This window comes from Oncorhynchus clarkii, chromosome 7, assembly GCF_045791955.1.
Source record: "Oncorhynchus clarkii lewisi isolate Uvic-CL-2024 chromosome 7, UVic_Ocla_1.0, whole genome shotgun sequence".
Lineage (NCBI taxonomy): Eukaryota > Metazoa > Chordata > Actinopteri > Salmoniformes > Salmonidae > Oncorhynchus > Oncorhynchus clarkii.
In genome coordinates this window covers 70,900,180-70,914,334 of record NC_092153.1, presented here as the reverse complement: position 1 = coordinate 70,914,334, position 14,155 = coordinate 70,900,180, and positions in this window count along the sequence as shown.

Genomic DNA, 14,155 nt, shown 5'->3' with positions numbered 1-14,155 from the left:
AGGATCAGTAGGATGGTCAGTTTTACAAGGGTATGTTTGGCAGCATGAGTGAAGGATGCTTTGTTGCGAAATAGGATGCCAATTCTAGATTTAACTTTGGATTGGAGATGTTTGATGTGAGTCTGGAAGGAGAGTTTACAGTCTAACCAGACACCTAGGTATTTGTAGTTGTCCACATATTCTAAGTCAGAACTGTCCAGAGTAGTGATGTTGGACAGGCGGGCAGGTGCAGGCAGCGATCGGTTGAAGAGCATGCATTTAGTTTTACTTGTATTTAAGAGCAATTGGAGGCCACGGAAGGAGAGTTGTATGGCATTGCAGCTCGCCTGGAGGGTTGTTAACATGGTGTCCAAAGAAGGGACAGAATATAGAACAGGGACAGTATATAGAATGGTGTCATCTGCGTAGAGATGGATCAGAGACTCACCAGCAGCAAGAGTGACATCATTGATGTATACAGAGAAGAGACTTCTCACCAATGCTCCCTGTGTTCTGATACCCAGCAGGTCTGCCAATGGGGCTTTTTTCTCTTGAGGGCCTGAGTATGACCTCCATCTCCTGTGGTCTCAACCAACGTCAGGAGTTCGACTATCTCATACTGTACTGGTAATATCTCTGGTGACATTCATTGTGTATTGATTACAGAATTGTTGAATCTGAATTTTCCCAATATCCCACCACTGTTGAAGGGATTCAAAACTGGCCTTTTGAGACCTCCACCTCTCCCAGAAAAAGCTACAACATTTCTTGAAGTGAGCATCACTCAATGAAGTTATATTAAAATGCCAGTATGCGCTTTTGGGTTTTACAACGTTAATGTACATCACCTGTTATTAAACAATGATCAGAAAATCCCACTGGGGTTATCACACTAGATTTACAGACCTGAGATTGATGCTCAAAACAATAAAATCTATCTAGCCTGGCCAGCGAGATGGTTTTTTTTCTCATTTGGGCTAATGTGTACTGTCTCGTGCCTCCATGCTGGCTCCGCCACATATCACACAGTTTATGTGTTACAATAAGGTGTTTTTGAAAAGTCATTGAGGCTATATGAGGTTCTTTCTATTTATATCTAAATCACTGACTGTGCAGTTAAAATCCCCAGCAAGAAATAAATCGTCCTCAGTATTACATTTCTCAATGGTATTTGATAATGTCTCAAAAAAACATAGACTCTCACTTGCCACTACTGGAAAAAACTTTTGCAATTATGTTAGCACAGCTGAAAACTGTTGTCCTGATTAAAGAAACAATAAAACTGGCCTTCTTTAGACTATTTGAGTATCTGGAGCATCAGCATTTGTGGGTTCGATTACAGGTTTAAAATGGCCGAACAAAGAAATGTATTCTGAAACTCGTCAGTCTATTCTTGTTCCGAGAAATGAAGGCTATTCCATGCAAGAAATTGCCAAGAAACTGAAGATCTCGTACAACGCTGTGTATACTCCCTTCACAGAACAAGGCAAACTATCTTTAACAAGAATAGAAAGTGGAGTGGGAGGCCCCGGTGCACATCTGAGTTTGAACGGTAGGGTACATTTTTCAGACATATCGCAATGTTTTCATATCTCGCTCTAACTTTTAATAATGTCTCATATTACAAAGGCAAAACCCTCTTGAGAACAGGATGGCCACACCCCCACTTTTTGAGTTTTTGTGACTACACACCACTGTCCCCCCCACTCCTGTTGCCACATATCTTAATTTTCCATATTACTATACTATGCGTTTCTTATAGAAAACTTATGTCACTTCCCTTTCCCTTTATTAACTCATACACTACGGCTCTATTTTTTTACGTCTCTTGCCCCATTTATGTTTAAAGAATAAATCTTAAAACTGCTCATGTCTTGGGGAAAAATTAAGTCTAGCAATTTCAGGGCTTGTCAAACCTCCCCCATTATTTTTGACATCATAAACTTTGCTGATTCTATAAACAATTCATTTTCCGGAAAAAAATCTGTTACATTATAATCCTGCATATATTTCTTCCCTTTTGTCAAATTCAGACATTTTCATACCTCCCTTGCACCCCCTTTCTCTCGCAATATATTGTGACGCATCAGATGGTTCACTATCGCTATCGTCCCCAGAAGAAAATTCCATCATCTCTACAACCTGTTTATCCTCAACTGATTTATCAATCTCTACCTTCCTCTCGGAATTAGAACCTTCGCCACTCCTTAAATTCTTACTCTTACTATTCGGTACTTTAAAAACAGCTGCTTCATTTTCCATTGTTTCACTCTCCTTTTAAACTCCCATTTCATTTTCCAGCACCCCCACAGCGACCTCAATCACAGTCTCACCGATTCGCCCCCCCCCCTCTCTTTTTCGTGATCTACCACAATTGCCCCGTAGCCACACTGCTTTCCTTTCCTACTTTTCCCACTACATCTGCCCACCTTCTCCCTTCCTCTGAACCCAGTTTAGCCTGTTCATCCCTTCTCAGTGGTGCTTTAGCTGTACCAGCGCTAGAGCTGCCACCGGGCTCTGCACGCTAGTTATCTGGACAATAACGTACCAAACGCTCCTCTCTTCCACAACCAAAACATTTCATTGATACAGTAGAAGCGTAGAACACATAATCAAATCCATATATCTTAAAACTGAACGCTAAATTCAGTTTGTCAGTATCCTTCTTTAAAATCATGTGCACTTGTCTCCTATGAGACACAACATGTTTCAGCAATGGAGATTTGCATTCAAAAATAACTTTCTTTATTGTAGATATAAGTTGACCATGACGAGATAACTCTTGCTCCAACACTTCCTCTCTAACAAATGGTGGCACGTTAGAAAGTATAACTTTCTTCGGTGGATTCATGAGAGGAAATACTGACGTCTGTGTCTCCTGCAACACAACACCACTCTCAACTATCATATTCACCTTTTCAATGGAATCTAAGAATACCACCACAGCGCTATTCATTCTTGAGGCTGATTTTATGCTATCATTCCCAATGATATGATAGTGCCCTCTGCTAAGCCACATTCTTCCAAAAAACACCCTGCAGCAGCAGTAATCTTTACCCCATGCCGCCGACTAAGTATTTCAAACTCCAAACCTCCACGAGTGGCCATTGCAACCAGCCCCTCCCGCTGGTTGTGCCCCCGAGAAAAACAACCTCAACTATCCCACCACCCCTATACGTGCTTAGTGACAATGAGACAAATATAACCGTAAACAACTAAACTAATCAATATACACAGCGGGTCAAAAGTTTTAGAACACACTCATTCAAGGGGTGTTCTTTATTTTTACTATTTTCTACATTGTAGAATACTAGTTAAGACATCAAAACTATGAAATAACAAATATGGAATCATGTAGTAACCAAAAAAAGTCTTCAACAAAACAAAATATATTTTATATTTGAGATTCTTCGAAGTAGCAACCCTTTGCTTTGATGACAGCTCTGCACAAGCAGCTTCACCTGGAATGCTTTTCCAAAAGTCTTGAAGAAGTTCCCACATATGCTGAGCACTTGTTGGCTGCTTTTTCTTCACTCTGCAGTCCAACTCATCCCAAACCATCTCAACTGGTTTGAGTTTGGGTGATTGTGGAGGCCAAGTCATTTGATGCAGCACTCCATCACACTCCTTCTTGGTCAAACAGCCCTTACACGGCCTGGAGGTCTGTTGGGTAATTGTCCTGTTGAAAAGAAAATGATAGTCCCACTAAGTGAAAGGCAGATGGGATGGCGTGTTGCTGCAGAACGTTTTGTTAGCCATGCTGGATAAGTGTGCCTTGAGACACGTTGTAGGTGAACGGATGATCTCCGCATGTGTATTTCCCTCAGTAACGCATGGAGGAGGAAGTGTTATGGTGTGGGTGTGCTTTGCTGGTGATACTGTCAGTGATTTATTTAGAATTCAAGGCACCCTTAACCATCATGGCTACCACAGCATTCTGCAGATTTGGTTTAGTGGGACTATCATTTGTTTTCCAACAGGATAATGACCCAACACACCTCCAGGCTATGTAAGGGCTATATGACCAAGAAGGAGAGTGATGGATTGCTGCATAGATGACCTGGACTCGACAATCCCCCGACCTCAACCAATTGAAATGGTTTGGGATGGGTCTGACCGCAGAGTGAAGGAAAAGCAGCCAACAAGTGCTCAGCATATGTGGGAACTCCAAGACTGTTGGAAAAGTGTTTCAGGTGAAGCTGGTTGAAAGAATTCCAAGAGTGTTCAAAGCTGTCATCAAGGCAAACAGTGGCTATTTGAAGAATCTCAAATATATTTTGATTTGTTTAACACTTTTTTTTGGTTACTACGTGATTCCATATGTGTTATGTCATAGGCTCGATGTCTTCACTATTATTCTACAATGTAGAAAATAGTAAAGATAAAGAAAAACCCTTGAATGAGTTGGTGTTCTAAAACTTTTGACCGGTAGTGTATATATATTTATAGACATTGAAACACAATAGAGTGAAAAGAATTCCAGTCGCTCCCACAATCATTCCTGCTTCCCGACTCACTCCCAGTATGCACTCCAATGAGAGAGAGAGAAAGGGAGAGAGACCGAGACTGAGACCAAGAGAGAGAGAATGTGACCTAGAGAGAGAGACCTAGAGAGAGACCAAGAGAGAGAGACCGAGACAGAGAGAGAGACCGAGAGAGGGACCAAGAGAGAGAGGGAGGGACTCAAGGAGAATGCTAATTTGGTATAGAGCAGACCTAACTCACTTTATTAAATTAATCAAAACTGGAACATTTGGCTAGAAATTCTAAAGGAAATCATCATTTAACAGAGAACAATGTCCTCCTGTGTGCTACCTAGATCCCCCCACTAGAAATCCCATACTTTAATGAAGACAGCTTCTCCATCCTGGAGGGGGAAATCAATCATTTCCAGGCCCAGGGACATGTACTTGTCTGTGGTGACCTAAATGCCAGAACTGGAGAAGAACCTGACACCCTCAGCACACAGGGGGAGAAAGACCTATCTGGAGGTGACAGCATTCCCTACCCCATATGCCCCCTTAGGCACAACTATGACAACATAACCAACAAAAAAACAACTCCTGCAGCTCTGTTGCACGCTGGGTATGTACATAGTCAATGGTAGGCTTCGAGGGGACTCCTATTGTAGGTACACCTATAACTCATCTCTTGGCAGTAGTACTGTAGACTACTTTACTACTTTACACTACTTTATCACTCAACCTCAACGTAGAGTCTGTCTGAGCGTTCACAGTCAGCCCACTGACACAGCAAAATTCACAGTCAAACCAGATCACAGCAAAATCACAGTCTACTTGAACAGAGCAATACTCAATCATGAGGCATCAAAGCCAAAGGAACTAAATAATATTAAGAAATGTTATAGACGGGAGGAAAGTAGTGGAAACCTGCAAAAAAAACAATTAGGGAACAACAAATTCAATCCCGTTAAGACAACTGCCTGGACAAAACGTTCCACTGTGATAGTGAAGGTGTAAACTTGGCAGTAGAAAACCTAAACACTATATTTCTACCTCTCAGCTTCCCTATCAAATAAAACAAATTCAAACAGAAAGCCAAAGAAAATGAACAACAATGACAAATGATTTGATGAAGAACGCAGAAACCTAAGAAAGAAATTGAGAAACCTATCCAACCAAAACATAGAGACCCAGAAAACCTGAGCCTACACTTTCACTACGGTGAATCACTAAAACAATCCAGAAATACACTACGAACAACACATCAGAAATCAACTGAATGTAATTGAAGAATCCATAGACTCTAACCACTTCTGGGAAAATTGGAAAACACTAAACAACCAACAACACTGTAACGTCCATCGTTATATGAAGACCAAGGTGCAGCGTGGTAGACGTACATTTTCTTTCATTTTAAATGTTCCACCAAAAACAATAAACAACTCAATGAATGTAAAGCTAGGAGTGCAATACATGCAACACACAAAGACAAGATCCCACAACAGAAGGTGGGGAAAAGGGCTGCCTATGATCCCCAATCAGAGACAACAATAGAGAGCTGCCTATGATTGGGAACCTTACTCGGCCAACAAAGAAATATAAACATAGATTTCCCACCCTAGTCACACCCTGACCTACCAAATAGAGAATGTAAAGGATCTCTAAGGTCAGGGCGTGACAAACATAAATAATTATCTATCCAAAACAGAGATGTATGGGTAAACCACTTCTCCAATCTTTTTGGCCCTACAACAAAGAACAAACAGCAAAAACATATACATGATCAAATACAAATCTTAGAATCTACTACTAAAGACCATCAGAACGCACTGGATTCTCCAATTACATTGAATGAACTACAGTACAAAATGCAAAACCTCCAACCTCAATGAAATGATAAAATATACAGACCATACATTTTAATTGGCTATACTTAAACTCTTTAACATCATCCTTAGCTCTGGCATCTTCTCCAATATTTGGATCCTAGGACTGATCACCCCAATACACAGAAGTGGAGAAAAAGTTGACCCCAATAACTACCGTGGGATATGCGTTAACAGCAACGTTGGGAAAATGCTCTGCATTATCATTAACAGCAGACTCGTACATTTCCTCAGTGAAAACAATGTACTGAGGAAATGTCAAATTGGCATTTTACCAAACTATTGTACGACAGACCACATATTCACGCTGCACACCCTAACTGGCAAACAAACAAACCAAAATAAAGGCAGTCCTCTCATGCTTTGAATTTGGCATGAGGGTCTGCTATACAAATTGATGGAAAGTGGTGTTGGGTGAAAAACATACGACATTATAAAATCCATGTACACAAACAAGTGCCAGTTGAAATTTGCAAAAAACACACACATTACTTTTCACAGGGCCGTGGGGTGAGCTTCAAGATCCTTGGCATCCACATCGCGATCAAACTAACATGGTCCACACACACCAAGGCAGTTGTGAAGAGGGCACAACAAAACCTATTCCCCCTCAGGAGACTGAAAAGATTTGCCATGGGTCCTCAGATCCTCAAAAGGTACTACTCTCTGTTATCATCTATGCATAGTCACTTTAATAACTCTACCTACATCTACATATTACCTCGACTAAACGGTGCCCCCATACATTGACTCCGTATCGGTATCCCCTCTATATAACCTTGTTTTTGTTATTTTACTGCTGCTCTGTAATTATTTGTTACTTTTCATAATTTTTATTTTTTTAGGTATTTTTCTTAAAGCTGCAGTGTTGGTAAAGGGCTTGTATGTAAGCATTTCACTGTAAGGTCTACACTTGTTGTATTCGGCGCATGTGACAAATACAATTTGAATTGATTTGAATCCATTTGGCAACTCCAGATAGGCTATACAAGTGAAACAAATTGATTTGCAATGATTCCAGGGTCATCGTAATTAAACATATTTATTATATCAAATGGTAGGCTACAGTAGCCCACAATAGCACATTAATTAATAATTGATTAATTGGTGGCCAACAGATGCAAATGTAACATTCTCCACATTTAATGTCAATTTCATTGCCGACTTTCCACATAACAGAAGCATACGAGGGAGTTGCATAAATTACATTTCAAATTTCCACTCGCGCAGTGCTCGAGACCCATCAACTGAGCATGCTTAAAAGGTTAGTGCTATCCGGACTCCTTGGTGTGTCCCTACCCTCAATCCTAACCTTAACCTCTACCCTTACCCTATCCTTAACCATAACCCTTACCTGACCCCTTACCTTAACCATTTTACATTTCAACTTCAATGGGGTAGGGACGTCCCAAGGATCCCGGACTATGCGTAAAACCTTCAACTCACTTGATACGGTTTTCCATAAGCAAAGTCGACATTAGTTAAAACCATCTCTTCCGTACAAATGTATATTTTATTTAACCAGGCAAGTCAGTTATTAAGAACAAATTGTTATTTACAATGACAGCCTACTCCAGCCAAACCCTAACCTGGATGACACTGGGCTTATTGTGCGCCGCCCTGTGGGACTCCCAATCACGGACAGTTGTGATCGAACCAGGCTCTATAGTAGTATTGACGCCTCTAACAGTACATGCAGTACATTAGACCGCAGCGCCACTTGGGAGCATGCTATCTAATGCCCTCTACTGCGCCTAAAGCCAACTTAAATGGTTTTCCAGTGCCTTTGTTGCTATTATTTCTCAACATGTATCAGTTGGAGAGCATTAATATTTTGTATTTTTATATAGTGCCAGGCACGTGCACAGTTCAGGACTCTCAGTTTCATGTGTATCAGATGAAGGAGTCTTCTGTACAGGGTGGTTTAAGAGCCACAATGCTCAAAATAAAGTACAATTTTTATTTGTCGTATGTTTTGTAAACAACAGGTTTAGACTAACAGAGAAATGCTTACTTATGGACCCTTCCCAACAATGCAAAGACAAAAAATATATAAATAATAAAACATTTTAAAATAATAACACAATGAGTAACAATAACTTCACTATGTACACAGGGTTCCAGTACTGAGTCAATGTGCAGGGTTGCGAGGTAGTTGAGGTAGATATGTATAGTACATATAGGGATAAAGTGACTAGGCAACAGGCTAGATAATAAGCAGTAACAGCAGCGTATGTGAGTCAAAACAGTTGGTGCAAAAAGAGTCAATGCAGATTGTCCGGGTAGCTATTGGTTAACTACTTAACTAACTATTTAGCAGTCTTATGGCTTTGGAGTAGAAGCTGTTGGTTCCAGACTTGTTGAATTGGTACCGCTTGCCGTGCGGTAGCAGAGAGAACAGTCTATGACTTGGGAGTCTTCGACAATTTTTAGGGCCTTCCTATGACACCGCCTGGTATAGAGGTCCTGGATAGCAGGCAGCGATATACTGGGCTGTACACCCTCTGTAGCGCCTTGCGGATGGATGCTAAGCAGTTGCCATACCAAGAGGTATGCAGCCAGTCAAGATGCTGTCAATGGTGCAGCTGTAAAACTTTATGAGACTCTGAGGGCCCACCCTGAATCTTTTCAGGGTCCTTTTTATTTTATTTAATTAGAACAAATTCTTATTGACCATGATGGTCTAGGAACAGTGAGTTAACTGCCTTGTTCAGGGGCAGAATGACATATTGTTACCTTGTCAGCTCGGGATTCAATCTAGCAACCTTTCGGTTACTGGCCCAATGCTCTAACCACTAGGCTACCTGCCTCCCCAGCAGCCTTCCAACGGGGGAAAAGGTGTTGTTGAGGGGGAAGAGGCGTTGTTGTGCCCTCTTCACGATTGTGTTGGTGTGTGTGGACAATTGTGATTCCTTATTGATGTGGACACCTAAGAACATGAAGCTCTTGACCCGCTCCACTACAGCCCCATTGATGTGGATGGGGGTGTGCTCGGCCCTCCGTTTCCTGTAGTCCACGATCAACTCCTTTGTCTTGCTGACGTTGAGAAAGAGGTTGGTGTCATGGCACCACACTGCCAGGTCTCTGTCCTCCTCCCTATAGGCTGTCTCATCACCGTTGTGTGGTCGGCAAACTTAATGATGGTGTTGGAGTCGTGTGCAGTCATGGGTGAACAGGGAGTACAGGACAGAACTAAGCACACATCACACTCTGTACTGTTTTTCATAAGAAACAATGATCAAAAAACAAAACGTTAAATGGATATACACCTTTATAGGGTTTAGTGTTCCCACACGGCCATATCTCAATTTTACAGCGCATGTCTACAGATGACAGTTGGAAGAAGGAGCGACCATCTGCGCTAATTGGCTATCGGGCATGCTCCGAACACCTGTGTGTAACGGAGGAAGGCTGCCAGAAATGTGTTGTCCTTGAAAAATATTGTCAGCTGCAACTGTGATAAAGCCGTTTTTTTAAGAGTGTTACAGTAAGTGTGTATTTTGCATTTGTGATATTATTTTGATGTGATATGAAAGTAAAGTGATTTATGTTTCTAGAACAATACCGCAACTTAGAAACTATTCACATTTAGATTGAGTATTTGGCTGTTATGGCTGCCAGATCCAGTCTACCTCTGAAAATAACATATGGACCTTAAGGACACTAACGACACAGTTACTCCTTAAGAGTACATCAAATAAAATGTTATTGGTCACATACACGTGTTTAGCAGATGTTATTGCGAGTGTAGTGAAATGCTTGTGCTTATAGTTCCGTCAGTGCAGCAATATCTAAAAAGTCATATATAACCATTTCACAATAAATAATGAATACACACACATCTAAGTCAAGGAATGGAATAAGAGTATATAAATGTATGGAAGAGCAATTTCAGAGCAGCATAGGCTAAGATGCAATAGATAGAATAGAATAGAGATGAGTAATGCAAGATATGTAAACATTATTAAAGTGACATTATTAAAGTGACTAGTGCTCCATTTATTAAAGTGACCAATGATTTCAAGTCTGCATGTAGGCAGCAGCCTCTCTGTGCTAGTGATGGGTATTTAACAGTCTGATGGCTTTGAGATAGAAGCTGTTTTTCAGTCTCTCGGTTACATCTTGGGCTAATGCTGAGATAGAGGTGTCTCTGCACCTGCCCTTTTGCCCTCCTATGAGAAAAGTGTCCATTTAGATTGGTGGTGTTTTTTAATTGTTAAAGTTGTATTTCAGTTTTGATTTCTTGTAACTAATTTTAGAAATTTGGAAAATCAGGCATACCATTGGCATTCTAGAATTAGAACAGGGTATAGACAACAGGTTTTTTTCCCGGTGAATACATTTTTTACTGGTTAATGAGTGCGTTAATATTGTGTTCTATGGCAATAGCTGTGGAAAAGGGGATAATAAACTTTGTACTGTTCAAGGAATATACGACTTTCCTAGTTTATTTTCAGCTAGAAACCTTGGAGGCTGTATCACACCACTTGCATGTCTTCATAGAGCTGTGCAGAGTTTCTTTTAAAGGCTATACATTCATGATTCATTCCAAACAGGTCTGTGGTGGTGAGTAACAGCATACAGTTTATGTGCATTGACTGTAGGTCCATACATTTTTAAATTACCTTTAGTCAACCCAGAAGTCCCAAAATCAGTTATTCCAAAATAAACCTGCATTACATTATGCATAGCACACCCACACACACTTCATAAATTATGAAGAAAAACGTATTCTCCCTCTCTCCATCCAGGTGTTCTGCTCTAGGGGTCGAGACCAGAGTGTGCGACCGGATATTGAAACCCTCTGCCGAAAGCTTAGCCAAAGCCCAGCGTTTTCCCATCCACAGCAGGGGCGAGCATCTGAGCCTGAAAGTATTCATAGCACCACCACCATCTATCCTATCCCATGCAGTGGGATTCTGCAAGGTTGTTCAAGGGTCACTGGGTATTTTAAAGCCCCACTTCAGGGGTGGAAGGAGAGAGAGAGAGAGGAGCAAGAGAGGAGCTTTACCCATGCCTTTCTTGTGGTCTTGTTTTGTGGATGAGATAGTATTGTCAATGCTGAACTAAGGCAACTAATGAAAGCCCACGTGGGCAGATCAAGTCCAGGCTTTTTGGAAAATGATTTTGTCATGTTTTTATTTTGTTTGTATTGTTCTTTTTCAAGTTATATATTTTAAGATGATCCATCTGGTAGCACTTTACCACCCGTAGGAAATGTGCTTTAAACTGTTTTTGTGTATGGTGCTGTGTCTTTGTATGTGTACATATATTTATGTGTGAGCGGACGTATATTTGTTAAAAAGCAGATTTTGTATGTATTCTTGCGTGTGTGTGTGTGTGTGTGGTTTGTAGAACAGCAGTGTGTTGGTCCTGCACCAGCAGTGGCTTAGTGATCCCAGTCCATATTGTAGTAGCATGAGGATATTCACACTTCTGTTCATATTCAATTCTGCCCTATGTTTATACAAGAGACCACAGGAAACTTCTTTGATCAGAGGTTAGTTTGTTTAATAAGGATTGCAAGCCGGATTGCAACCCGGAGTATACACTTACAGTAAATTGCAAGTGACACACTCGGGAACAAAATATGCTGTTTTCCCTTTTTATCCCCTACTGAGGATCACCCCACCCAGGGTGATGTCCCTTAACTTTAATACCGTATAGCTCATAATTAATAGTTGCTAATACAAAGATGTTTCTGCTAGGCAGAGTTCAGCTTATTGCTATTTGCAGTTAGTTTCCCAATACTTCTTCCTCATATTGCTATAATGTGCTAGCAGAAGTAAGACTGGAACATAGCATCAACAGAAACTGAAAGTATAGTTTCAACAAACAGGCATATGACTTTGACCTCTTCATACACTTTCAAAGTCTACCACTGATTCTTAATCTCAAACTGAAGCAATATATTAATCATTGTACTTTTGTAATCACAGGTAGAATTGTAATGTACAGATATTATAAAATTCCTTTCACTCCCCCCTTTGGAGGTAAAATCTCCAACACAAACATTACAATCAATTATTTTGGTTCACAAGGGAATGTAGCACAAATACAACAATCACCTCTTTGGCATATGGCACAATTAAATGGTTCCATATGATGATCATGTCTGGGTATGGTAGGATCAGCATGTGAAATCCAAAGGGCATCGCACCACTTGCAACGTCCCCTAAATGGACAAGGATAATGAAACATGGTGGGTTTTTTTTGGCTTTTTTAACTTTTATTTAACTAGGCAAGTCAGTTAAGAACAAATTCTTATTTTACCGAAAGGCAAAAGACCTCCTGCGGGGACGGAGGCTGGGATAAAAATAAAAAAATAACATATAAATATAGGACAAAACACACATCACGACAAGAGAGACAACACAACACTACATAAAGAGAGACCTAAGACAACAACATAGCAAGGAAGCAACACATGACCACACAGCATGGTAGCAACACAACATGGTTACAACATAACATAGTAACAGCACAAAACATGGTACAAACATTATTGGGCACAGACAACAGCACAAAGGGCAAGAAGGTAGAGCAGAACTGTGGACCTTTGTCTAATGCTCCTGATAATGGTAACTCATGTAATAAACTATAAAAAAATTTAACCTTTATTTAACCAGGTAGGCTAGTTGAGAACAAGTTCTCATTTACAACTGCGACCTGGCCAAGATAAAGCAAATCAGTGACACAGACAACAACACAGAGTTACACATGGAGTAAACAATAAACAAGCCAATAACACAATAAACAAGTCAATGACACAATAGAAAAAATAAAGTCTATATACAGTGTGTGCAAAAGGCATGAGGAGGTAGGGATTAAATAGGCCATAGGAGAGAAAAATTACAATTTAGCAGACTAACACTGGAGTGATAAATGAGCAGATGATGTGCAAGAAGAGATAGTGGTGTGCAAAAGAGCAGAAAAGTAAATCAAATAAAAACAGTATGGGGATGAGGTAGGTAGATTGGGTGGGCTATTTACAGATGGACTATGTACAGCTGCAGCGATCGGTTAGTTGCTCAGATAGTTGATGTTTAAAGTTGATGAGGGAAATAAAAGTCTCCAACTTCAGCGATTTTTACAATTCGTTCCAGTCACTGGCAGCAGAGAACTGGAAGGAAAGGCGGCCAAATGAGGTGTTGGCTTTGGGGATGATCAGTGAGATACACCTGCTGGAACGTGTGCTACGGGTGGGTGGGTGTTGTTATCGTGACCAGAGAACTGAGATAAGGTGGAGTTTTACCTAGCATAGACTGATAGATTACCTGGAGCCAGTGGGTCTGGCGACGAATATGTAGTGAGGGCCAGCTGCCTAGAGCATACAGGTCGCAGTGGTGGGTGGTATAAGGTGATTTGGTAACAAAACGGATGTCACTGTGATAGACTGCATCCAGTTTGCTGAGTAGAGTATTGGAAGCTATTTTGTAGATGACATCGCCAAAGTCGAGGATGGGTAGGATAGTCAGTTTTACGAGGGTAAGTTTGGCAGCGTGAGTGAAGGAGGCTTTGATGCGAAATAGAAAGCCGATTCTAGATTTGATTTAGGATTCGAGATGTTTAATATGAGTCTGGAAGGAGAGTTTACAGTCTAACCAGACACCTAAGTATTTATAGTTGTCCACATAGTCTAGGTCGGAACCGTCCAGGGTGGTGATGCTAGTCGGGCGGGCGGCAGCGGGCAGCAAACGGTTGAAAAGCATGCATTTACTAGCGTTTAAGAGCAGCTGGAGGCCACGGAAGGAGTGTTGTATGGCATTGAAGATCGTTTGGAAGTTATTTAGCACAGTGTCCAAGGAAGGGCCAGAAGAATACAGA